This window comes from Odocoileus virginianus, chromosome 1, assembly GCF_023699985.2.
Source record: "Odocoileus virginianus isolate 20LAN1187 ecotype Illinois chromosome 1, Ovbor_1.2, whole genome shotgun sequence".
NCBI lineage: Eukaryota > Metazoa > Chordata > Mammalia > Artiodactyla > Cervidae > Odocoileus > Odocoileus virginianus.
The window spans coordinates 106,310,960-106,338,194 of record NC_069674.1 but is presented as its reverse complement, the minus strand read 5'-3'; the positions used below and the strand labels follow the sequence as shown (position 1 = coordinate 106,338,194).

The 27,235-nt window shown below is 52.2% G+C and overlaps 1 protein-coding gene across 3 annotated transcripts in view; it reads left to right on the top strand.

Moving 5' to 3' along the window:
• GRB10 (growth factor receptor bound protein 10) overlaps nt 1-27,235 on the top strand; it is a 217,469-nt gene that overhangs the window by 26,722 nt on the left and 163,512 nt on the right. For all 3 annotated transcript variants that reach the window (XM_070472078.1, XM_070472072.1, XM_070472075.1), the window contains exon 2: nt 10,401-10,562. The gene's annotated coding sequence lies outside the window, so the exon portion shown is untranslated. The remainder of the gene's footprint in view (nt 1-10,400; nt 10,563-27,235) is intronic.

The following is a 27,235-nucleotide window of genomic DNA, read 5'->3' as shown; positions in this document are numbered from 1 at the left end:
ACTCGATGACCTGACGGTGTGCCAGAGCAGGGCGGCCAGGCCCTGTCATGATGGGCTCACTGCGAGGTGGCATCTGGGAAATGAGTTGATACAGAACCACGTATGGACTGTTCCCAGGCCCCAGTGGATACCCTGGAGCCTGAGCCTTGCCTGCAGAGTGCCCAAGGGCTGCAGGGTCCGTGGGAGGGGCCCCTCGTCTTGGCTGCCACGCTGTGACATCCGTGGGACTAGCAGACGTGGATCCAGAGGACCAGAGCCTGGGTTGCCCGCCAGACCAGAACATTTTGCTTGCTGGAGCGTGGCCCCAGAGCCTGCAAGTCCGAGTGAAGGGCCATGTGGCAGAGGAGAGCCCGTCCTCCGAGGGCTGGTGGCTCCCGGTGCCGAGGCCAGGCTGCGGGTCCCTCATGCTCTGAGCTCAGGGAGCATCAGTCTTCCTGTCTCTCCTGAGCAGCTGTGCCGGGGGCGGCCTCCAGGTGCCCAGCCCGCCTAGTCTGCGGGGGCTGCTGTCACGCACGACACGCGCACCTCCCATGGCTCTGGAGGCTGGACAGCCGAGATCAGGGTGCCGGCAGAACCGGTGTCTGACGAGGGCACCTTCCTCGTTCGCAGACGCCCGCTTCTCCCTGTCCTCTCGTGGTGGACACGCGCTACACACTCACTTTCTGATCTCTCCTCTTTTGCTTCTTCCCAGTTCTTCTGAGATGTAATTGACATACAGCGCTGAATATCTGTAAGATACATAGTATGTTGATCTGATACATCCATCATGAAATGATGGCCACAGTATGTACAGTGAACACCCATCATCTCATATAGATCCAAAGTAAAAGGGAACAATTTTTTCTATTACAATGAGAGCTCTTAGGATTTACTCTCTTAACTTTCACATGTAACATGAGCAATGTGAATTATATTCACCGTGTTGTACGTTATGTCTGAGCTCTTCTTCTGAGGGTCCTGATCCCATTATGGAAACCCCACCCTCATGACCTCATCTCACTTAGTGACCTTCCAAAGGCCCCTCCACCTTGGGGGTCTGGGCTTCGCCCTGTGGATTTGGGGGGCACGTAGCAATGCAAGCAGTAGCAGCCTCTCAGGGACCCATTCCTGCCTGTGCCGCCCCGTCAGTCCGCTGTGGCTTGCGGACGGAGCAGCGGGAGCAGCTGGGCGGGCTGGTGCTGTTCTCTGGCTACTTGAGGGCTGAGCGGCCCGGCCAGCAGGGACTTGGTGAGCCACTGATAGAACTGTGAAGAGGGCTGTCACATGGAGACGAAAGTCATTGCAGGTTCATGCTGTTAGATCTTATGAGAGGAACAGCCGCAGAGGAAATGGTTAAGTGCGGTAGTTTGGAGTGTGCCTCCACGCTGGGTCTGGGCTCAGCCCTGCTAGACCCGCCCTCCGTGTGTGATAGCCCATCTCAGAGCTGCGGGTCTTCGCGCTCCAAGCGCTTCTGCCTCGGGCAATCCTCTGTGTCTGCCATTCTTTCTCAAATGCTGATTTCTGTCTGAGCTGAGGACCATCTAGTCATACTTTATCCTAGAAACCTAGAACCCACAGCCATGACTCCTGGAGGGCCCAGAGGAAGAAAAGGTGTGCTTCTCTTTGAAAAATGAAGTGTGAGGCTCAGGGGGCGCTGGACTTTGGGGTGCACCCTGTGCGCTAGCACATGCTGGTAATGGGCTGTTTGCAGAGCGGCAGGAAAGCACCCGAACAAGATCGAGTCCGTTTCCTGTCGGTTTATCTGGTGAGCAGAGGAGAAGCCCTACCCAGCTGCTGGCTGGTCCCCCTTCTGCAAAACTGTTGCTGCCTGAAGAGTAAACTGCTTTCTCCACGAGGTACAGAGTCTTCACTTACTTTTCCTCATTCTGTTTTTTTTTTTAACCTCCGAAGAGAAGAAAGTACAAAAGAAAGGAAAAGAAAAGAAAATAGAGGCAAATCCTTGGCATTTCTAGAAACAGCCTGTACAAAAGAGCCCTGAGATCATTTTCATGTGACCTCCCGGAAGCATTTAATGGCCTCATTGTTGGAGGGAGGGGGCAGTGAATTCTCTGGAATTCCTAGAATGGTCAGAGGCTGCTTGGGCAGAGGGAGGAGATGCCTGGGAGTCACCAGGATCCAGGGTGAGGCGTGTGGAGGGAGGAGGAGCAGGCAGGACCACTGCTCTGAACCTTGATGACAGTTTTTCCTAGAAAGATAAATGATATTGTTACATAATTGCCTTCCTGTGAAAATTCCAGCCCCGAAGTCTGCAGAATTGAGTCCCTCTCGCTCTCTGTTCCTCCCCGCGGCCTCCCTAACATCAGAGATGCTCGGGGTTCTTCTGGGTCTTTTTCATGTGGAATTCCAGACAAGCTCGTGCACTCTTGTCAGTTCCCCCTTTTTGCAAGACTGTGAGTCCTGATCTCTCTTCCTCCTTCACCTTAGTCACTGTTAGTCAAGAGCTCCCTTCCCGGTTCTCTGAAAAGCGCCCATAGAGTTGCATCACTGCGTCCTTGAGTGAGGTCAGGACTGGGTCATCTCATCCCAGGACCCAGAAGCTGCGGCCTTGGAGGGAGCGTGCTGCTTGCTGGGGCTGTTAACCTCACTGGTGGGGTCCTCGCCGTCGGGACCACCTGCCAGTCCCTGCGCTGGAAGGCCTCCCCAGGCTCCCATCGGGAGGGAGTGCGCTGCTCCCTGGGGCTGTTAACCTCACTGGTGGGATCCTTCCCGCGGGACCACCTGCCAGCCTGCAGCCTGCTCCAGAAGACCCCTGCTCCAAGCTCCCATCAGGAGGTGTTTCCACGCTGTCAGCAAAGCCTTGCGCCCTCGGCCTGTGCTGAGAGCTGAGGCTGTTGCAGTGTCTGGTACGGGTCTGGGCCCCAGCTGTGGAGTGGCTCCTTGATGGGGAAGCAGACACAAAGTCAGCAGCAGGAAGGCAGCCGTGGACCCCCGGGATGGTCTCCAGGGCCTGCGGGGTCCTAGAGCAGCAAGTAGAGCCAGAATGGGGAGGAGAGGATGCATGCTGCAGGGTGTCAGCAAGCTGAACTTGGGTTCTCTCACTGGGGCACGGCAGAACCCATCAACTGACACGGGTCGTGGTGAAGGAAAGTGCAGTGTTTATTGCAGGTGCTAGACAAGGAGAAGGGGCAGCTCGTGCGCCAAAGACCCGAAATCCACGATGGCTTCCAGCAGACGGTTGTTAAAGGCAACGTTTGGGGCGAGAGGTGCAGCTCCTGGACCTTCTGATTGGTTGCTGGTGAGGTGACAGGAATCTGAGTCATCAGCCTTCTGGTTCCAGCCAGTCTGGGGTCTCCACACTTGTAGTCAGCATGTGGTCACCACCCTCCACCTGGGGAGTTTCCGCAGCACAGCTCACAGATGAGCACCACGTTGTCATGCTGATCCCTTACGGAGGCGCTGGGACCCTGCTTTATCCTTGAGCTGTTGTCACTAGTTTCCTTGCTGGACATTAGTTTCCTGCCTTTCCTCTGTTTCTGCATTCCCTCGCTTCCCTAGTTAGTAACTGTTTGGGTCTGCTCTTTGGAACTCAGGGAAAGTGTAGGAAATGAAAGCCTTTTTCTACAAGCAAGAAATGGGGATAAAGAGGGGCTTTGGTGCTGGGGCGGGGTCCTGCTCCATTTCCATCCTCCCTTTTCTTTGTCAGTCCTCAGTCCCCAGGGGACCAGGCGTGGGACAAGAAAGGGAATAATGTTTTGGATGGAGAGGTTAATCATAAAGTTGGTTTCAAGGAGAGGAGGAAGAAAGGGGATCATCCCGGACAGAGGACACAGGGGTCACAGGAGGGGAGCGGCAGGACTTGGGGCAGGCCAGTGGCCTGGAGGGTGAATCTTGGGCCGGCCATTTCGCAGGAGCTTGAAGGCAGGCAGGGCTGTTGGTGGGCGTTCTGTGTACCCCAAGGTGTATCCCAAGCGCCCAGCTGGCTTGTGAGGGGTGAAGGCGCAGCATGTGGAGGGAGCTGGGTCCAGGTCAGATGGGACTGATAGCTGGTGTTGGCACCTGAAGGCCGTGGATGGGTTTCAAATGCTTCTCTGGCCACAGTTAAGTGGCCTTGTGGGTTGCGCGGGCAGGAGGTCAGGGAGGCCACAGATAGCCCCTGGGTTTCTGCCACGCGTACCTGCTGGGAGCCACTGCTGGGAACTGAAGGGGGGTGGTGGTGAGCAGGTCTGTCTGGGTTGCTCCAGCTTTCTTGTGTTCCCGGGTGTGGCAGTGACTGCTTTTTTGGTGTGTGTGTGCACACTCAGGTGGCAATAAGTTACAAGAAGTGAGATTCCTGCTTCTAACACTGACTTTTGGGAGATGCTCGGCCGCCCAGAGCCTGTTCAGGAGCCCCGCCTGTGGCTTAGGAGAGCCCTCTTGCTCCAAGGCCATCCCCAACTCCCAGGGGTCATCTCAGTTTTTTAAATGTGCAGCAGTCAGATGTGTCAAAATTTATAGCTCATTCATTGCTTCTATAATTTGTGTTTCCATGGTTACTTGGGAAGTTGAGCTTCATGTGTGTGTTTGATGAATTGTTTGCTTCTGTCCTCTCCCTGTTCTTACACTGGGCTTCTCATCCCGTGTTATTTTAATAAATGAGAGATTTACTGAGTGCAGATTGTTGCCTGTGTTCATGGTCGTTTCTCTCGAGGCTTTCTGCTTCCCTTTGGACTTTGCACAAATGATCTTTGGTTATAGATGAATTGATTTCTCCTTCCTTGCCTCCTGGTGAAGAACTTGAGTCTGGTATGTATTTTTTCTTTTTAACTTTTTATTTTATATTGGAGTATAGTTGATTAACAATGTTGTTAGTTTCAGGCATATAGCAAAGTGATTCAGTTAACCATATACATGTATCCATTCTTTTTCAGATTCTTTTTTTCATTTAGGTTGTGAGAGAATATTGAGCAGAATTCCTTGTGCTATTCAGTAGGTCCTTGTTGATTCTTTTATATATAGTAGGGTATATATTGTCAATCCCAAACTCCTAATTTATCCCTCCTCCCAAGCTTCCCTCCTGGTGACTGTAAGTCTGTTCTCTATGTTTGTGAGTCTGTTTCTGTTTTGTAAATAAGTTCATTTGTATCCTTTTTTTTTAGACTGCACATATGAGTGATATCATATGATACTTGTCTTTTTCTGACTTACTTCACTCACGATGATCATCTCTGGGTTCATCCATGTAGCTGCAGATGGCACTGTTGCCCTTTTCGTGGTTGAGTACTATTCCATTGCGTGCATGAACCACATCTTCTTACCCATTCCTCTTTCACCCATGGTGCTGCAGATGGCACTGCTTCATGTTTCGTGGCTGAGTACTATTCCATTGCGTGCATGAACCACATCTTCTTACCCATTCCTCTTTCACCCATGGTGCTGTAGATGGCACTGCTTCATGTTTCGTGGCTGAGTACTATTCCATTGCGTGCATGAACCACATCTTCTTACCCATTCCTCTTTCACCCATGGTGCTGTAGATGGCACTGCTTCATGTTTCGTGGCTGAGTACTATTCCATTGCGTGCATGAACCACATCTTCTTACCCATTCCTCTTTCACCCATGGTGCTGTAGATGGCACTGCTTCATGTTTCGTGGCTGAGTACTATTCCATTGCGTGCATGAACCACATCTTCTTACCCATTCCTCTTTCACCCATGGTGCTGTAGATGGCACTGCTTCATGTTTCGTGGCTGAGTACTGTTCCATTGTGTGCATGAAGCACATCTTCTTACCCACTCCTCTGTCGGTGGTCAGTCAGGTGGCTTCCGTGGCTTGGCTGTTGTGAATCGTGCTGCTGTGAACACTGGGGTGCACATATCCTTTGGAACCATGGTTTTCTCCAGATGGTCTGTATGCCTTTTGGTGCCTCTTTCTTGTGTCGGCCACCTGCCTGCAGGAGGTGTCTGGTAGGTGCCTGTTATAAGGTTAAGAAGGCTCCTTATTTTATGCCCATCACTGAAATACTGATTCCTGCAAGCAGGAGCTCCCCCCACCCCCCGCCCCGCCCGCCATCCTCTGTGGTTTGAATTTCAGGCCCTTCTTTATGGCTATTTTCTATTTCTCTAAAAGAAAAAAGTTAAACTATGCTCCAAAAAAATGTAATTGAAAGAAAAAAAATGAAGAGCAACCTTACAAATAAGTGCAAAGGTTGTCTATTTTATTCTCATGCAAATGATAGTTTATCAGCAAGATGCAAGAGCAGGTGGGTGGATTCAACCATCTATGGATTTGAATCTCACCTTTTCCATTTCTTAGCTGTGTGAGCTCGACAGCTAGTATGTTGCCTCCCAGGCTTGGTTCTCCACCTATAAAATGGGGTCATAATTCTACCTCAAGAACTGGCAATATTTCATTATTCTTAATTAAGAACCACTCATTTGTGCCTTATTGTGAGTCTCATGTCCTTTTACTCCTTTTCATCTTCTAGAACGGTTCTAAAGCATTTGGTGGGATGTCTGACACAAGAGGTTGTCACTCAAGGGTGGTCATGGCCACCTCCTCCGTCATCATGGTGTCATCTTTATCTTGGGCAGCATCATCGGGAGAGTCAGGGCCCCCCATCCCACGGGTCCTGTGTGCGCGTGGTGGGGAAGCTTGGGGATTCGGCACAGTCTCCCGTTAGGATAGTTTGTGCCGCTGTAATGCGATGGTAGCGTTCATATTTGTAAGCCCAGCCCTTCTGGTGGTGCTAGAAGGATTTCTACATAGCACCACCCTGTTTTAATTACTTTTGCTTTCACAGCGTCTTCTGTGATGAGCAGATTGTTCTCTTAATGCTCTGTGATGGACAGTCTTACCTTTTATTGTATTTTGTCAGTTTTCATGAGATACTGCCTTTCATTGACAAAATGAATTTTAATTTTTAAGTTCATTATTTGAAGACAATCAAAACCTTTGTGACAGTCAATCTTCCCATTTATGAACTCACGTTTCCAGACACCTAGGCCTTTTATCTCCCTCATGGAAGGGTGGTGATATTCCTTATTTTGTTGGGCTGGTCGTAGTGCTGAACTAGCACAGGCATGTATGCCTGTCAGCTATGGAGAGTGGCTATTTTCCGTCTGTCTTCTAGTCACTTACCAAGTGTGTCTGTGTGTGTCCTGCCCCTCACTGTCCTGCGGACTCTGGATTCGTTTTGGGGAGAAGAGTCCTGCCTCTTCCAGGTAGGCAGTCCCCTCATCCCGCTGCATTTCCGTCCTGTTTGGCCTTGGACAGGCTTCCTTGGACAACCCATCTTCAGCCTTGCGTGGTGTCCCCCAGAAGCCCCGTGGTGAGGACTGGTAGTGTCCTTGGTTCTGCTTGACCCTGAACTTGAGAACCAGGTAGGGTCTGGATCCATCCGTAGGTTTTGGGTAAGTTTCCATGACGGCATCCAGTTGGGAAGCTCTTTCTGGGACACAAGTGCCTGGTCCTGGGCCCTGCTTTGCATCCTCTGGAGCTCGGGGTGTCTCCTGACCATGGTCCCAAGGCCACCATGGGAAGGCGCTTCCTAGACTGGGTCAGTGTCACTGCTGAGTTGTTCCCAGACCTTTCCTTTGTGTGTGTGGTTTGAAAGCAAGATGTCGGCATTTGGACAGGAATGATCCTGGGTTTGAGCTTCCTTGTGTTGCCAGCATCCTCACATTCTAGCTTCTCTACCCTGGAAGTAGCTGTAGCATCACTGGAATGCAGGTCCTGTCTAGGTGCGCCTGACGGCAGTGAAGATTCTCAGCTTTAACTGTGTTCCTTTTCAGCCGCCCAAAGGTTCTGGCAACAGCATCCTGAGATTTTTATGATCACTTAGAAAACGTTGCCTTTTCTTCAATTCCATTTCTTTCATGTATTTCTCAGTTTGTCTTATAAGTACCTTCTTACGCCATGAAAACACAGTGGCCTCTGAGGTCAGTACAATCCTGAGTTTAATTTTTTTGATGAAAGGTATTTTGTCCCCTCTTGAGAAGCCCCAGCCTTCATTCCAAAGTGGCCGAACAGCCTCATCATGAAGCTTGGGATTTGTTGAGTGTCTAAATAGTCACTGTTATGACTCTAAATATTTAGTGTGAGAAAGCTAGACAGAAGGAAAACTTTATATTAACTCAGGAATTTCTGGAAGGGATCAGCAGCACTCAACAGAAATCAAGAGGTCCTTTGTTTCTGAAACATTTTGGAAGTAAGTGAAGACATTTCTTTTTCGCCCAAGTCTGTATATTCTTCAGGTTTTTGTCATGTCTGCCTATGGAACCACCTGATTGGTGATCAGCACCCAGAAATTTCCGTCTCTTCTGTGGGTCGGGTGCAGCTGGTCTGGTTCCTACAGGAAGCCTGTGGGTCTGTGCTGGTGGGGGTCCAGGTGATGGGGCCCTGGAAATAGCGTTTGTGCCTGGGGAGGGTGCTGTTATCTCTCTCTTCAGCTCATCAGGTTCAAAAATCATGTCTTTGTTTTATCTGTTACATATCCACTTTCTTAAAAACACATGAAAATGCGTAAAGTGGTGAACAGCTTGACAGGCAACTATGTCTGTCATTTTTTAAAAAATTTAGTATAAAAAGTAAATCTCCCGAACATATATTGTCAGCTGAAGGTCATAGGCATGAAAGATGCATTTGGAATTGGTCCTGGGGCTTTTGGGTGACGTCCAAGGAAAGATTTTTCCTCTGGAAACGAGGGGAGACCTCTCAGGATGTGAGGGTGAGAGGTGATGACGGGCATGTGGTACTCTGCTGTCGTATGACCTGGTGCCCTTGCCAACATGCCAGCCGGTTGTTCAAAGACCCTCATGCCTGTGTGACCATTCGCCTTTTTGTTTTCTTTTTTAAGACTTTTAAACTTGGAGTCAACTTAGCTCCTGGAATTGAGAGTTGTTCCACTGGACATAAACATTGTAACACTTTTCAGGCTTCTACATTCTTTGAGGGTGAAAGCAGGCACCTTTCATCAAATGCCTTTGCATGCATGGGTAATATTCAGCTTTGAGCACTCAGATAATCCTGTATCAGGGTCTCTCCCATTTTGATCCTAGAAGTTGAGCGTTCCCTCTAAACACCAGCAGCCTTTACAGCTTGCAGGAAGCCACTGTGTTCAGCATCTGACAGGAGGGGACTTGCCGGCTGAGTCCTAGCTTATAACTAGTGTTTGTCTAACATTTACTGTGTGTTGTATCCTAAGTCTTGACATGCGTTTGCTCACTTCATGCTCATAAAAGCCCTGGAGGGAGATGTTATCTTCACAGTGGGGGACGCTGAGGCTCAGGGAGTGGGGTGATCCACCCACAGGTCACCCGCTGAGAGGGAGTGGGGTCAGGGGGTGGCGGACGTTGTCTGGCTCCCGCACCAGATTCTTAGCCTGAGTGCCCAGATGGACCTTCTGCAGGGATTTCTAAGTCCTCGCCACTGGCCTCTCCCACGTCAGGTCGGAGGCAGGGCAGGCTTTGTTTCCGCCATTGAGTGGTCAGGGTGAGCTAGTTCAACATCCCTGGGTGACATGTCCCCACCCAAGGACAGTGCGTCGCAGACACAGGCACAGCGGTGCTCGGGACTTTTGTCCACGGAACTGTGCTGTCTGCCGATCTCCCTGTCGTCGAGTGAGTGTGTCTCCTCTGGACTTGGGGAGATTCCGTGGCATCCAGTGTCACGTGCCAGGGCCCTCTGGGAGGCGGCTGTCTCTCCCCTCTGCCTTGCAGAGGAGTGAAGCTCAGAGATTCCGTGGCATCCAGTGTCACGTGCCAGGACCCTCTGGGAGGCGATCCTCTCTCCCCCCCACCCTGCAGAGGGGCGGAGTGCAGAGCTGTCTTGGTGACCAGATGCTGCCCTCTGGCAGGGGGAACCTTCATCTTTGTTCCCCACCCCCCAACTCTGGAGCAGGGTCTTGGCCCTCAGAATAGAAGTGAGAGTGTTGAATCAGAAGAAATAGCCTGATTCCCGCCCCCACCATGGCACACACTTGGGCCCTGCCCTGGGCCTCTCAGGCACTGCACACCATGGGCCAGAACCTGGTCTCAGATGAGGATGGTCCCGGGGGATGGGGTGAGGGCTGTAGCCTGGCAGGACCTGGGAAGGATGTGGGCTGTGATCTAGGTGCCATGGATGCCTTGCAGATATAGACTTGGCCTTGCAAGAGAGCAGAGGCCTGCCCAGTCCTTACCTGCCTGGCTTTGGGCGGGGAGGGGGGAAGCAATCGGGCAGTGACTGGGGACCAGCAGCTTCCCAGGGCTTCTCTGGTGTCTGCGGGCCTTTGTCCCTGTGGTCAGCGCCGTGGCGACCAGCAGCCTGCTGCCTGTGGACTCCTTTCGAAGTCTGTCTTTTAAACAGTCTCTTTGAAAAAAAAGAAAAAAACACTTCTGTTTGTTTAAAAATTGTTTTAAAACTTGTATTCTTGGGTGCAGGGTGTAAAATTCACACTTGTGCAAATTCAGCATGTTCAGTGAAGGCCTCCTTGCCTTTTCAGCTTTGGAGTTGGGCATCATGCTGAGCCTGAAGAAGGGGCTGCAGGGGGCAAAGGCCCCATGACCGTGACTGTGATCGTGACCTGTGACTGAGACCAGCCGCTACTTCTACGTTCCAGACAGCTGGCCCTCAGACGCCCAGAGCCCCAGAAAGCCCCCGACAGGTAAGCTCTGTTTGGATACTTTGCAGGACATGGGTCTGTTCACTGTTGGTGACAGGGACATTAGTTAATGCATCCTATTGCAAATCACCAAGTGTGGGCAGAGACGTCCCACTGGGCCCTTCCTTCCAGGGCTTCTGCTGGGAGCCCCGCCTGCTCAGTGGCCTCCCCCCTCCGCGTCTTTGAGCTGAGATGGGTGGGATGGGAGAGCACAAGTCGCTGGGTGCAGGCCCTGCAGCCCAGCCTTTGTGCCACCGTCCCTGCTGCTCGCCCGCTCCAGGCCCCTTGCGTTCTGTGCAGTGAGTGCTGATCTGCACAAGTGCTCAGCTGCCCAGTCGGGTCTGACTTTTCCACCCGGTGGACTGTAACCTGCCAGGTTTCTCTGTCCATGGGATTTTTCCAGGCAAGAGTACTGAAGAGGGTGGCCATTTCCTTCTCCAGGGGATCTCCCCAACCCAGGGATTGAACCTGTGTCTCCTGCATTGGCAGATAGATTCTTTACCACTGAGCCACCTGGTAAGGCCTGAGTGCTGATATGCTTCCAGGTTATTCTGAGATTTCCATGGCGAGCCCTCAGGAGTTGGCAACTGTTCTTTTTAGAGCTGGGCCAGAACAGAGCCGAGGTGGAGGGTCCTGCTGAGGCCCTGTTTTCTTTGTTGGGGGTCTGCCCACCTGTAGCACTGCGACTGGGTGCATGTACGCCTTGACGTTGCAGGGCGGGCGCGCTAGGACGGTCTAGGGCATGTGCGCCATGACATCCAGGGTGGACGTGCTGTGACGGTCCAGGGCATGTGCGCCGTGACGTCCAGGGTCGACGCACTGTGATGGTCCAGCGCAGGCGCGCAGTGATGGTGCAGGGCATGCTCGCCAGAACGGTGCAGGGCAGGTGCGCCATGACGGTGCAGGGTGGGTGCGCCGTGCTGGTGCAGGGCGGGCGCACCATGACGTCCAGGACATGCGCGCCGTGATGTCCAGGGCGGACGTGCCATGACGGTCCAGGGCGGGTGCTGGCCCCTTCCGCCTCACTGCATCCCGAGGAGGCTGACCTGGTGACGGACCTTCTTTCTCACTCCGGCTGGCCTGGCTATTGGTTCTTAGCATGCTCTTGGTGGGTCTGAGGTGTCCGGTAGAGCACTGAGGCTGAATGGCCTTCTTGCACGTGCACCTGCTGGAGCCTTTGCGCAGAGAGTAGTGGGTAGTGGAGACTGTATCAGCCAGCTCAGTTCAGTTCAGTTCAGTTCAGTTGCTCAGTCGTGTCCAACTCTTTGCGACCCTGTGAACTGCAGCAGACCAGGCCTCCCTGTCCGTCGCCAACTCCCAGAGTTTACCCAAACTCATGTCCACTGAGTCGGTGATGCCATCCAACCGTCTCATCCTCTGTCGTCCCCTTCTCCTCCTGCCCTCAATCTTTCCCAGCATCAGGGTCTTTTCAAATGAGTCACCTCTTCGCATCAGGTGGCCAAACTATTGGAGTTTCACTTTCCGCATCAGTCCTTCCAATGAACACCCGGGACTGATCTCCTTTAGGATGGACTGGTTGGATTTCCTTGCAGTCCAAGGGACTCTCAATGAGAGTCTTCTCCAACACCACAGTTCAGAAGCATCAATTCTTCGGTGCTCAGCTTTCTTCACGGTCCAACTCTCACATCCATACATGACCACTGGAAAAACCATGGCCTTGATTAGACGGACTTTTATCAGTCATCTCAGCCGCTGGCATAAACCACAGTCCGGCTGGCGATCTTGGAGGCCAGAAGTCAGAGATCAAGGTGTGGGCGGGCTGACCTCTCCTGAGGGCTGTTTCCGGGTGTGTAGACAGCCGTCTTCTCCCTGTGACCTCACATGCTGTGTTTCTACGTCCTCTTCTTAGAAGGACACCAGTCATATATGGGATGAGGCCTCTGTGAAGTCATTTTACCTTGATCATGTCTTTAAAGCACAGTCACATTCTGAGATCCTGGAGGTTGAGGCTTTACCATGGCTGTATCTGAATTTATCCCCTAACAGTGGGGACCGCCCCCCAGGCCAAGTGGCTGAAGGGACTGGGGACTGGGGTCCACAGCCCTTGGCAGGAAGGCTGTACTCTGTCCGCCTTGCGTCCTTCCCCTTCCCATCTCGTTTCTCCACCTCTCCTTTCTGCTGCCTCCTTGCTGACCTTGCTCTTCCCCTCCAGGTTTCCTCTGTGGTCCACAGAGCAGAACAGAAGGGTTCTGAATCTTTGTGGTTCATTCAGTAGACGCTTCCCAAGTGTCTTCCTTATCTTAGAGGCTAACATGGTGCATGTTCTGTTCCGAGCTCAAAAAGTGCACATGTGACGTTTTTGTGATCCCCTCCAGTCAGTGGGCAGGACGGCTGATGTTGCCTGCAGTGTGATGCTCTTCCCTGGGTGTCAGTGAGGCTTTTCAAACTTTCCTGAACCTTCGTGGCCTTCGTGGTAGACAGATTGTGCTCTCAGACAGACTGCTTTCTCTGACATGGGACCTCTCCTCCCAGCAGAGGTGTATGAAGACCACAGAAGCACCTTGTCTCCCGGGAGAATTAATTATATTGAAAAAAATGCACTTTGTGGCTGATGGCAGCGCCAGCTCTTTGGAGTCCGAGGCTTCAGGGCACAGGCCCCAGGTGCTGGGGCTTGTCTTGTCCCTGTGTAGACTGTGTGGGGTACTGTGGGGCCTGGGCCACATCATGCTGTCAGGCTGGTCCCCTGCTCCTCGGTCCTGCCTCCCCTTTACCTGTGAGCCCTTCTGAATTGTCCTGAGATGCCTGGAGGATGGGGACTGTGTGTGTTTCTGCTGAGCCTTCATAGTGTGGAAGAGAGACATCTGAAAAAGGCAAGAATACACCCTTGGGCCTCCTGAGCCCCGCTTCTCAGCGCACCTGACCAGCCTGCACCTCCTGTCCTTCTTCTGGTCAGGTTGGTCAAACACAAAAGACTTAAACCTATGGGTTCTGACAGTCTGGCCAGGCACCTCTTGGCATGGACACAGCATTGAAATAAAGCCTCGTTTCACAGTTAATCCTCCTGTTTGGGCTCGAAATCTAATTATCAACGCAGCTTAGGCAGTGGGTCCACTGGTGTGGAAGGCACAGCATGGGATCCATCCCACTGACCCCCGAGAGTGGGGAGCTGTGTCTGTGACCACCTAGCCCTGGTTCCCAGAGGGTCAGCAGGTGCACTGACTAAAGAGTGACCCCAGAGAGTGCCCTGTGGGGACTTTCCAAAACCTTCTCAGCCCCAGTAGCCTTCCTTGACCGGGACTCTTGCCCAGGTGCCCTGTCCCAGCACCACGTGGAACCCACGGCTGAGCCGGGGCCTGGAGCGCCCGCTGGCCCAGAGGGGCAGGGGAGTGGGGGCCTCTGTTGCTTCTCTGTGTCCCTGTGACCGTTCTCGTGATGGACCTCAGCAGGGATGAGCAGGTAGAAAGTCTTTGGCTTTCTAAAGCCGGTTTGTGGTATTCCGTGGCTGCATACTGCATCCTTCTCCCTGGCCAGTTCCTGAAATGCATGCTGGTGGGATGTGCAGGGAGTGGGGGGGCGCACAGGTCCATGGACTCCACGCTCAGACCATTACTGCAGGCTGTGTGGACTTTGCCTGCCCACCAGGGTGCAGGGTGGGGATCCTTGGCATCCTTGATGAGCCTCTTCAGTACAGGGAACATATTTGACCCAAGTTAAGCTCACCTGAGCACATTAAATACCATGCTTGGTTGAAACCATCAGTAGATCAGTTCTTACTTTCCTGACTTTGATCTACTTATTCTGTAAGTTCCTCATGAGCAGACTTGTGATACCAGGTCTGTCCTCGGTGCTGGGGGTACCTTGGTCTGCAAGCATGAAACGCACTTGAGTAGCATGATTCCGTTAAGCACCCTTGTTCTGTTGGATCTGTGAGTTGGGTGGAAGCCAGCCCACTGGAGATCCAGACAGATGTTGTATCACGAAGTAAGGGGGCCCGAGGGGGCCCAGTGGGAGGGCAGTTAGGGAAATGGTTATGTCACCTCTGGCTTTTTTATACGGTGGCTCCCGCCAGGGCACCCAGCCCAGACCTAGGTGAACCCAGTGCGGGAATCACGGATTCATGGGTGGTGAAGTGGGGTGGGATGGATCGGATGACAGCAGAGTCTACTGGATCTCAGGAGACCTGTTTGATTCAGGGTCATGGTGATGAGGGAGAGAAAGGTACAAATGATTTTCATCATCCGATTTCTGTCTTCCCACTCCAGGTCCCAAAGAGGCCGCTGAGTGCTTCCCTCCGCCTCGCCATCCTCGGGCCCTGTGTTTTGGCTGGTTGTTTTGCTGTCACTGGATAACTTTTAACTCACTTGGGTCAGAGCTTTGCACCCCAGGCTCAGCGTCCCTGCTGTGGCCCCACTGGCGGCCCAGCCTCTGGCGATCACCCTCCCACCATGGTGCATAGAGGCGGTCCTGCCCCTGCCCTCCCTCTGTGGCCCATAGAGGCGGTCCTGCCCCTGCCCTCCCACCGTGGCCCATAGAGGCGGTCCTGCCCCTGCAGGGTGGCTGGTGAGAGAGCGCCTCTCTCGCTGGCTTGTTTGCCCTTGAGGTGCAGGCAGAGGAGAGCTCGTTTTTGCTATTGCAGTTATTTTAACTTACAGCAAGACAGGGCTAGGCTAAGGGTAGAGACTACTTCTCTGCACAGTTGCATGGATCAGTCGTTCCTTCCCATTGACAGTATCATTTGAACCAAAGTGTCCTCAGAATCTCACTAAAGATGGAACGACTTCTGCCTTCCTCTCTTCGAGGGCAGAAGATCACAGCGTGCGCCCGGCTGTTTGGTCCTTGTGTCAGCTCACCGTGAACAGGCCTTTCAGACGCCCGTGCGCTTTGACGCGTGCCTTCTTTCCTTCCCTCCTGGGCATTCTCTTGTCTCTCGGTTTCTGGATCAGCGTGCTGCCCTGGCTTTTCTGTGTCTGCTGCCCGTTTCCCCTCCCTCACTTCCCCTGTTCACTGTGTCTGCCGTCATCTCTGCACGGAGGGCATCCTCACATTGTTTGGGCTGACTGCACCCTCCGGCAGAGCTCCCATGTGGTTTTCTTTCTGCCTTATTTGGGGACTTTGCCCTTCCTGCCCTGAGCTGGTGATGTTGCCCATGCCTGTCACCGTCACTGGGTTAAACCCAGAAGCAAGGTGAGCAGGCCTGAGCAGGGCCGGGTGACCTCACACATGGCGGGATCCCAATAAATGCCTAATTAGCTCTGTTGGGTCCAGATATGTTGAAGCTGTATCTTAGCAAATTATTCTCTGATGAAAAGGACCTAAAAGTCACTTAAGATTGAAGGAAGAGAAATGCCTCAAGGCTGTCATGCAGAGTGAAGCAAGTCAGACAGAGAAAAACCAAATACTGTATATTAACACACATATGTGGAATTTAGAAAAATGGTGCAGATGAAGCTCTTTGTAAAGCAGAAGAAGAGATTCAGATGTAAACCACCAAACATATGGACACCAAGGGGGACAACGGGGTGGGCTGGATTGGAAGGTTGGGTTGACGTGTATACACTGCTATGTATAAAACAGGTAACTAATGAGACCCTACTGAGCAGCACAGGGAACTCAACTTAGCGCTGTGTGGTGACCTCAGTGGAAAGGAAGTCCAAACAAGAGGAAATGTGTGTGTGTGCGTGGCTGGCTCACGGTGCTGTGCGGCAGAAACTAACAACGTGATAAAGCAGCTCTATTCCAACAAGAATTTAAAGAGAAAAGGAAGAGAAATAATGTTTTTCCCTGCTTAGGAGGCACTTGGAGGTGTCGCTTTTCAGCTTGCATTTGTTTGAGAGGGTTTGCAGCTCCTGTGGAAGCGTGTTTGTGACTGCTGGGCTGAGGCTCTGGACACGGTCTCCGGGGCTGCCTCTGTCAACAGTCCGTGCTCAGTCCAGTTGCATCAGCCTGGTTCTCAGTTGTGTTTTGGACGTCTTGGGTTTGTGTCGGGGGACTCTGGATCCTGTTTTAACCTTCTTGGCAGAGAGTTTCACTGTTGAAGTGTAGACGCGGCCTTGTGGGTGGACGTCGGCGGCCCTGGGGTCTGTGATTCTGCAGGGTGCACCACGCTGCTCACCACGGTCGGCGTGGGTGAGCGCAGCTCCTCTCCAGTCTCTCTCACGCCTTCCTGGAGCACTGCCTCCCCTGGGCCCCTGAGAGCAGGGCCACGAGCTCAGCTTTCTCACTGTGCAGTGGGACGGATCTCCTGCTGGACTGGGACGTGCAGGAGGGGGAGAAATGCCAGTTCACCCCTCCTCTCACCTCCTGATCCCCTCCTGATGCCATCAGGCTGGAGGCAAAGCTGCCGTGCCCCTACAGGGGAGCTGGGTGTCTACTTCCTCCAGGTGGGAGGAAGAAGACCAGGTCTTCTTGGCAGCAGGCACAGTGGCAGGGGGTCTGAGCCTAAGCACCAGCTACCCATAGGCCAGGGGCCAATGGGGTGGGAAGTTAGTGAAAACTGACACCTGGGTGGGTGGGAACATTTCACCACTGGCCTTTGTTGGAGTAGGGCGGTTATTCCTGGAGAGGCTCTGGCTCTGTTGGGCTTTTACTTTGGGGTAGGGTGGGGGTCAGTGGGAAGGGTGTGGCTCTGTTGGGTGGGGCGGGATCACTGGCAAGACTCTGGCTCTGTTGGGTGGGGTGAGGTCACTGGGAAGGCTCTGGCTCTGTTGGGGTGTGGTGGGGATCACTGGGAAGGCTCTGGCTCTGTTGGGGTGTGGCGGGGATCACTGGGAAGGCTCTGGCTTTGTTGGGGTGTGGCGGGGATCACTGGGAAGGCTCTGGCTCTCTTGGGTAGGGTGGGGGTCAGTGGGAAGGGTGTGGCTGTGTTGGGTGGGGTGGGATCACTGGCAAGACTCTGGCTCTGTTGGGTGGGGTGAGGTCACTGGGAAGGCTCTGGCTCTGTTGGGGTGTGGCGGGGATTACTGGGAAGACTCTGGCTCTGTTGGGGTGTGGCGGGGATCACTGGGAAGGCTCTGGCTCTCTTGGGTAGGGTGGGGGTCAGTGGGAAGGGTGTGGCTGTGTTGGGTGGGGTGGGATCTCTGGCAAGACTCTGGCTCTGTTGGGTGGGGTGGGGTCACTGGGAAGGCTCTGGCTCTATTGGATAGGGTGAGGTCACTGGGAAGGCTCTGGCTCTGTTGGGGTGTGGTAGGGATCACTGGGAAGGCTCTGGCTCTGTTGGGGTGTGGAGGGGATCACTGGGAAAACCCTGTTTCTGTTGGGTAGGGTGGGATCACTGGGAAGACCCTGTTTCTGTTGGGTGGGGTGGGATCACTGGGAAGACTTTGGTTTTGTTGGGTAGGGTGGAGGGTCACTGGGAAGGCTCTGGCTCTGTTGGGTAGGGTGGGATCACTGGGAAGATTCTGGCTCTGTTGGGTACGGTGGGGTCACTGGGAAGACTCTGACTCTGTTGGGGTGTGGCGGGGATCACTGGGAAGGCTCTGGCTCTGTTGGGTAGGTGGGGTCACTGGGAAGACTCTGGCTCTGTTGGGGTGTGGTGGGGATCACTGGGAAGACTGGCTCTGTTGGGTGGGGTGGGGTCACTGGGAAGGCTCTGGCTCTGTTGGGGTGTGGTGGGGATCACTGGGAAGACTCTGGCTCTGTTTGGTAGGTTGGGGGTCACTGGGAAGACTCTGGCTCTTTTGGGTGTGGCGGGGATCACTGGAAAGACTCTGGCTCTGTTGGGTAGGGTGGCGTCACTGGGAAGACTCTGGCTCTGTTGGGTAGGGTGGGATCACTGGGAAGGCTGTGGCTCTGTTGGGTAGGGTGGGGTCACTGGGAAGGCTGTGGCTCTGTTGGGGTGTGGTGGGGATCACTGGGAAGACTCTGGCTCTTTTGGGTGTGGCGGGGATGACTGGGAAGACTCTAGCTCTGTTGGGTGGGGTGGGGTCACTGGAAAGACTCTGGCTCTGTTTGGTAGGTTGGGGGTCACTGGGAAGACTGGCTCTGTTGGGTGGGGTGGCGTCACTGGGAAGACTCTGGCTCTGTTGGGTAGGGTGGGATCACTGGGAAGGCTGTGGCTCTGTTGGGTGGGGTGGGGTCACTGGGAAGGCTGTGGCTCTGTTGGGGTGTGGTGGGGATCACTGGGAAGACTCTGGCTCTTTTGGGTGTGTCGGGGATGACTGGGAAGGCTCTGGCTCTGTTGGGTGGGGTGGGGTCACTGGAAAGACTCTGGCTCTGTTTGGTAGGTTGGGGGTCACTGGGAAGACTGACTCTGTTGGGTGGGGTGGGGTCACTGGGAAGACTCTGGCTCTGTTGGGTAGAGTGGGATCACTGGGAAGACTCTGGCTCTGCTGTGGTGTGGCGGGGATCACGGGAAGACTCTGGCTCTGTTGGGGTGTGGCAGGGATCACTGGGAAGACTCTGGCTCTGTTGGGTAGGGTGGGGATCACTGGGAAGACTCTGGCTCTGTTGGGGTGTGGCAGGGATCACTGGGAAGACTGGCTCTGTTGGGTGGGGTGGGATCACTGGGAAGACTCTGGCTCTGTTGGGTAGGGTGGGGATCACTGGGAAGACTCTGGCTCTGTTGGGGTGTGGCAGGGATCACTGAGAAGACTCTGGCTCTGTTGGGTGGGGTGGGATCACTGGGAAGACTCTGGCTCTGTTGGGTAAGGTGGGGATCACTGGGAAGACTCTGGCTCTGTTGGGTGGGCTGGGGTCACTGGGAAGGCTGTGGCTCTTTTCTTGGCTCTTTGGTGGTAGGAACAGACACTCTTGGAGCTTTTCTTTTCTTTAATATATATAAATATATTCTTTTTCATATCCTTTTGCACAATAGTTTAATCCAGGAGATTGAATATAATTCCCTGCCTAGACAGTAGGACCCTATTATTGCTCCATCCTGTAGATAAGCAAGAGGGAGAGGGGGCGACAGGATGAGATGGCAGGATGGCATCGCTGACTCAGCGGACACGAGTTTTAGCAAACTCTGGGAGATGGTGAAAGACAGGGAAGCCTGGTGTGCCAGTTCTTGGGGTCATAAAGAGTCAGACATGACTGAACAACAGCAATGGATAAGTTTGCATCTGTTAATCCCAAACTCCCAGTCCTTCCCCCCTCCCCCCACTCCTTGGCAACCACAGGCCTGTTAGAGCTCTGTGTCCATGAATTTGTTTCTGTTTCATAAGTACATTCATTTGTGTCATGTTTTAGATTCCACATATAAGTGAGATCATGATACTTGCCTTTCTGACTTTATTCATGCGTTGAGACCCATTCATTTAGCTGCCCCTGGCAGTGTTTCGTTCTCTTTATGACTGAGTAGCCATTATTTCTTTTTTTGTTGTTTTTTCCAAATCTTAACTTTTTATTGACGTATAGTTGGTGTGCAATATTATATGTTACAAGTATACAATATAGTGATTCACAGTTTTTAAAAGTTATACTCTATATAGTTATTATAAAGTATTGATTATGTTCCCCATATTGTACAATGTATCCTTGTAGCTTTTTTTTTTTGGAGTATAGTTGCTTTACACTGCTGTCACTTTCTACTGCACAACAAAGTGAACCAGCTATCCATATACCCCCTCTTTTTTTCTTAAAGCTTCATGCTTGTAAGCAGTGACAATCAATGTCAAAGTTAAATTTGGACAAGTGCACTGCAGGCTTGCAGTTGGCATGTTATTTAAGATAAGTCATAGGATCTGAACCCAGCATTCTCAGCTCAGACGCGACCCCTGTGTGACGCCCCCAGTGTCAAAGGACGTGGCGAAGGGATGCCTGGCTCGGTCTGCACCGTCTTGGATATGGGAGCTGCAGGCAGCAGATAGCCTTTCAGAGCACATGCTCTGTGGAGTGAGGAGGCGCAGAGACCAGATAGCGGTGACACCCAGAACAGTGGCTGTAAGAAGTGCATTGTGTGTATGTGTGCTGGGGCCTCTAGTAAGTGCTTCTGTGGATTAAATTATCGGACCTTCACAACAGCCCTCTGAAGTGAATATAAACTCTCCCCATTTTACAGAGAGGGCACCAAGGCCCCAGGAAGTTAGAGACGGCTCATCCCCTTTATTCACCCTGTATCACTAACGTTTATTTGTGGGCCTTCAGTGGTGGTCCAGTGGTTAGTCCTCTGTGCTTCCAATGCCAGGGGTGTAGGTTTGATTACTAGCTGGGGAACTAAGATTGCACATGCTGCATGGTGCGGCAAAAATAAATGAAACGTTGATGTTGTGCTTGGTGAAAATAAAGTAATAATTATAAAAAAGTTTATTTGTAACCTCAAACTAATACAATTGATGAGTTTGCATTTTCTAGAGCGTCACATAAAGCTGCCTGGTTTATTTTGTCTGGCCTCTTGCCCTCGGCATCGTTATTTTGAGAAGCATCTGTGTTGTAGCAAGAACTTGTTCCTTTTTTATTGCTGAGTAGCATTCCTTTGTGTGGATCCGTTGCAGCGAGCTTATCCATCCACCTGCGGGTAGTCATTTGGGCTGTTTCCAGGTTTTTGAGGTTTCAATACAGCTGGCATTTCTTTACTGCCTGGGGCCCTCTTTCAAGGAGTGCCCTGCCCTTCTGCCACCCTCCTTTCTGGACCTCATTTTCTCCTGTCCAAGGATGGAGTTTCTGGTTTGGGGTGTGACTGTGGGTCTGCCAATCAGCTCATCTGTGTTCTGGCCTGGGAGAGAGCAAGGGTAGGGCTGGTCAGGGAGATGATTTCCAAGGCCAGCCAAGGCAGTGAACAGGCACCAAGACAGGTCTGGACACGTGTGGACCCCACCTTACTAGTTCGTTCCGAGCCTCATTATAGTGTCAGGGACCAGACCGCTGTGGATGCTGTGAATCTGCCCTTATTTTGCTGCTTTTACTCATGTTGGGAATGGTTAGAGATGATTCCTGGGGGCATAGGGAGCTCACTGTAGCTTTCTCCTCAGATAGCTCGGGCTGTGGTCTGTGAGGTCCCATCCTGGTTAGCAGCGAGTTATCACAGGACCTGGAGGTCCTTGCAGGCTGAATCTGCAGTCTGGGGAGATCATCATCTAAGGTATTTGCTGTCTTTGTCCTCGTAGGATGGTGGTCGGCAAATTTAGACTGGGAACTTGTGGATCTTTTTGATATAAAAACTTGCCTGTCTTGCCTTGCCATTGGGATGGACTTGGCTTCACATGTTGGGGAGTGGGCAGACCCTAAGCCTGAGAACTGCCTGTGTATTTCTTTCTTTCTTGTTAACAATGTATTATTGTATTTATTTGGCTGTGTCAGGCCTAGTTGTGGTACACAGGACCTTGGTTGTGTCTGGGGGATCTTTCTCTGCAGGCCACGGGCTCTGTAGCTGAGTGACAAGAGCCACAGAGCGTGGGCTTGGTAATTCAGCATGCAGGCTCAGTTGCTACATGGCCTGTGGGGTCTTAGTTCCCTGACCAGGGCTCGAACCATGTGCCCTGCATTGCCAGCTGGATTCTCAACCGCTGGGCCACCGGGGAAGTCATGATGTATGTCCTTCTGCCTGCAGTTGGTTGTTTGAAATTAAGGGTAGCTAACCCAGCACGACTCCATTGCTCACCCCACAAGTCACTCTTGCCAAGCTTGACCTGTCTGTGGTCATGGAAGCTTCCGGTGGGCAGGGCTGCCCCACAGTGGAGACACAACGAAGGGTGATGATGGGAGCCTTTGTGTGCGCACCTGCTCAGGTAGAAACAAGAAGAGATGCAGCAAGGAAAGCTGTTTTTCTTAGTCTTTGGTCTTTATCCAGTGATGGTAGTAGCACATTCATCTTTCCAAACAGGTCTGACAAATGGTTAGAGCTGCGTCTCCTGATGATGTTGTTGTTTAGTTGCTCAGTCATGTCTGAATCTGCAATGCCATGGGCTGCAGCACACCAGGCCTCCCTGTCCATCACCATCTCCCGGAGTTTGCTCAAACTCATGTCCATTGAGTGGATGATGCCATCCAACCATCTCATCCTCTGTTACCCCCTTCTCCTCCTGCCTTCAGTTTTTCCCAGCATGAGGGTCTTTTTGAATAAGTCAGTTCTTTGCATCAGGTAGCCAAAGTACTGGAGCTTCAGCATCAGTAGATGCATTCAGCATCTACTGAATGTTTGGGGTTGATTTCCTTTAGGATTGATTGGTTTGATCTCCTTGCAGTCCGAGGGACTCTCAACAGTCTCTCCAGCACCACAGTTCAAAGCCATCAATTCTTTGGCATTTAGCCTTCTTTATGGTCCAACTCATGTATGGATCTGTACATGACTACTGGAAAAACCATAGCTTTGACTATACAGACCTTTGCCAGATAATTGACGTCTCTGCTTTTTAATACACTGTCGAGGTTTGTCATAGCTTTCCTTCCAAGGAGCAAGTGTCTTTTGATTTCATGGCTACAGTCACCATCTGCAGTGATTTTGGAGCCCAAGAGAGTAAAATCTGCCACTGTTTCCATTTTTTCCCTATTTGCCATGAAGTGATGGGACCAGATGCCATGATCTTAAGTTTTTTGTGTGTTGAATTCAAGCCAGCTTTTTCACTCTCTTCTTTCACCTTCATCAAGAGGCTCTTTAGTTTCTCTTTGCTTTATGCCATAAGGGTAGTATCATCTGCATATCTAAGGTTGATATTTCTCCCTGAAGTCTTGATTCCAGCTTGTGGTTCATCCAGCCTCGCATTTCGATTGATACATCTCCTGAGATGTTACCTATGGCCAACTTTGTAATTTTCCAATGGACTTCCTGCCTTGGTACCTCCTGGTGGATCTTGATCCTGGGATAGCAGAGGGGGCTCTTTCTAGGGGTCTTCCTCATGGAGGGCTGCCACAGGCTCCCATGTGGTTTGCAGGCCAGACATTTCAACTGCTGTCAAGAAACACATTTTCCTCTTCTCTTCCTGTGAGTGAGGACAACCAGTGGCGATATCAGTCGGAGCGTCACTGGATCCACAGGCCTTGACAGTCTTAGTTGAAAGGAGGATTTGTTTCTTTTTAAGTTAGACTCTCAAAGGAAGATGGAAGGATGTAATAACATGCAATGAGATTTATGATAAGTACAAACTGATGAAAGAGCTCCATTTGAAAGTGTTGCATGCTTTCAGAAATAACAACCCTTGGCCTGAACATGGCATGGAGGAGGGGAAAAGGTAACATTTCAAAGGTGCTGTTTCTTTGTACTGTCAAGGAGTATTTTGACAAATTACTCCATAGACACGCGAGTTGGTGTGTGAGGTCCAGCAGGTGTGTGATGGATGTGGATGACTTCATCAGGAGATTATTACTTTCTTAGTTACTGCAGTTCTTGGAATCATGGGGGACAATATTGCCTTGAAAATGACAGATCCTGCGAGTTATGCAAACTCCAGAAGAAAAACTCTTTGTGGATATTTTTAGTGACTCTGATAATGTGGAAGTGTTGTGACCAAGTAGATACAACATCTTTTTAAATTTTTTTGGAAGCAAAGCAATTTAAAACTCATAGTTTAAAATTTCATAGTTAAGAAAAAAAGAACTTTGTAATACAAAGCCAAATTTCATACATAACAGATGAATATGTTTATAAATACCTAGATATTCAGAGTTTTAAGAATTTTCAGCATCACCTAGATTGTAGAGCATGGACCCATTCAACCTATTTTAAGTGAGAAGACAAGATGTTTTAAAAATTTTAATTTTGTAGTCTTCTTAAAGCAGAAACTGTGATTTTCCCGGGATTTTTAAAATTAATGTATTTTAATTGGAGGATAATTACTTTGCAATATTGTGATGGTTTTTGCCATTCATGTCAACGTGAATCAGCCACAGGTGCACTTATCCAGGATGTTTTTGAAAGAAATGCTGCAGTAGCTTTCCCCCTTTTGCATTGTCCATGAAAGCAGAGCTGTCTGATACTAGACTCTCTGGCCAGAACGGATGCCACTGTGTTTTCCTGGACCAGTGTCAGCCATCTGGGCTCCATCCATGCTCCTTCATCTCTGGAGTTTGTTCCTCTGCCCTCTACCAGCTGGGCCCACCGCTGCCTAACTTCTTCCACTTTGCCACGCTCAGCCTGCACACCCGCCAGGCAGCCTAGCCCGCCCACCCACCATGGCCCTTGTCCGTGTCCACTGATACCACGCAGCCCACTTGTGGGATGACGTTCAGGTCAGAGTGGACTGTCCAGTGTCACACCACTCCCGGGGGTGCCTGGGGCTCAGGTGCCAGGACACGTGTGATGTCCAGACTGTGGTGTCAGGGGTGCCCCCACCTCCCTGTGAGGCCAGGCCTGTGCTCAGGTGTTCTCCTACTGAGTGAGTGGGGCAGGGGGTTGGGCGGGCATCCCGGACCCGTTGGGTACCCCTCCTGGATGTGTATCCCCCACCCCTCCAGACTCTGCTCCAGATAGCCCTTTCCTACCCCTGCCCCACCCCACCCCCGACCTGCCAGGGAAGGCAGAGTGGACGGTCATTTCTGTGCAGGGCTCTGTTAATTAATCCAGATCCCTGGGACCCCTGAAGGCGGGGAGGGCGGTGTGTTTAGAGCAGGCCTGCTTTCAGCATCCCCACCCCCGCCCCTCCCCAGGTAGCAGGTTCTTAACATCTGCACACTGAGGCCAGAGGACCTTCCCTGAGTCCTGTTTTCTGGAAGTTGTGTACATACTGGAAGGACTGATGTTGAAGCTGAAGCTCCAGTCCTTTGGCCACCTGATGCAAAGAGCTGACTCATTGGGAAAAAAACCCTGATGCTGGAAAGATTGAAGGCAGAAGGAGAAGGGGATGACAGAGGATGAGATGGTTAGGTAGCATTACCAACTCAACGGATGTGAGTTTGAGCAAATGCTGGGTGATGGTGAAGGACAGGGGAGCTTGATGGGCTGCAGTTCATGGGTTCACAGCGTAGGACAGGCTGACCACCAACGTCTCTTACAGATTAAACCTTTCAGACAACTTTTCCTGTGACATTTGGGGCTCGTTTATATCTAAACTGGGAGGACTTTAACTGGGGTAAATATAGGCTTTATTTTTAAACAGTGGGAAATGGTCTAAGGACGCAGTGAGTGATCTGATCTTTCATGGGATTTGCAGCGCATGGCAGCGGTGGTCAGACCCACACCTTGCAGCGGGCAGCCGTGTCCTTGACCTAAGTGGTCACTCCCAGTGGTGGCCCCGTGCTGAGTGGGACCCAGAGCCTCCTCCAGGCCGTGGCGGCGGGCACTAGTCTGCACTGGCCTTGCTCTGCTCAGGTTCCCTTCTTTTTAATGGGGTTGGCAGGGAGGAGGCAGGTTCCTGGCGCCCCACTTTCCTTTGCTGTGAAAAGACCTCACAGTGAAACCCGTGCATTTTATGTGAAGCTCGGTGATTTTCTTTTCCTCCTGTGCTTCTCTGAGCCTTTGATTGAGCAGAGCAGCTTTCGTGAGCAGAAGGGGGTTGGGGCGCTTTTCAGACCTGGCCTGACCTCCTCTGTGGTCCTCTGGCCAGCCTCTGCCCTGCCCTGACCCCTCCCCCGTGTCCTGCCTGCCCCCACGGGGATGCAGAGCCTGTTTCGCGGTGTGGCTTTCACTCTGAGAGGGACGGGGCTCCCTGGAGGCGTGTGAGGGGCTGAGCAGCACTGTGGGGCCTCGGGGTTGAGAGGGCGGGCTGGCTTCTCTGCTGGGGAAGCGGCTGTCGGGAAACCCAGCGGCAGGGCCCTGTGCTGGGCGCAGGTCCAGTCGGGGAGGCCCAGCTGGTGCCTGGGTCCCGCGTGGGCGGTGTGGGGGAGAGGGTGGAGCCAATGGCACTGTGGTCTTCTGACCGGGCCGCGGACGGGGTGATTCTGCTGAGGCCCAGAAGTGGTGACCTCCAGAGGACCAGGACTTTGACAGCGGGGCTTGAAAGGCCCGGGGACAGCGGAGTGAAGCGCGCAGGGTGGCGGTGCACGTGTCCTTAGAATTCGCGGCGAGGGTCGAGGGCGCCCGCAGTTTCTGGTGTGTTTAGACGGTGAGGGTGGGTGAGCCCGTGGGGAGGGGGGGAGGGTGAGGTCTGAGCAGTGGGTGCTGGGACCCTCACTGTTCAGGGGACTTGAAGTTCGGGGGCCACTGCTAACGGGACTGGGAGTGGTGGGTGAGGGAGCAGGGCAGCGGGGGCGCGGCCTCGGGGGCTCCCGGGAGGGGACAGATGATGGTGGGGGTCGAGGCCCGGAGCTGACCTGTGCCCGTGGCCTGGGGAGGAGGTAGGGGGCAGAAGCCCAGCAGGCAGACTGTGGATCAATTAGGAGGTGCACGTGTTTGCAGGGTAGAAAATACGACCAGCCTTGAGAGTTAGGTATCTTCCTGCAGAGTAGAAACTTGCAAGCATCACCCTGTGGCCCAGTGCCCCCATGACATGCATGAGTGTGTGGGGTCTGTGTACATACATGCACACGCTAATCTGTACACACACACACTAACCTGTACACATGTGCACATGCTAACCTGTACACCGTGCACACACTAACCTGTACATATGTGCACACGCTAACCTGTACACATGCGCACATGCTAACCTGTACATATGCACACACTAACCTGTACATATGCACACATGCTAACCTTTACATACATGCACATGCTAACCTGTACATATGCACACACACTAACCTGTACATATGCACACACACTAACCTGTACATGTGCACACACGCTAACCTGTACATATGCACACACGCTAACCCGTACACAGGTTCCCAGAGCCAGGCATTTAGGTTATTTCCAGCTGTACTGGAATAAAAAGGTACTTGTGTGCCCATTTGAGGCTCCTGGATTA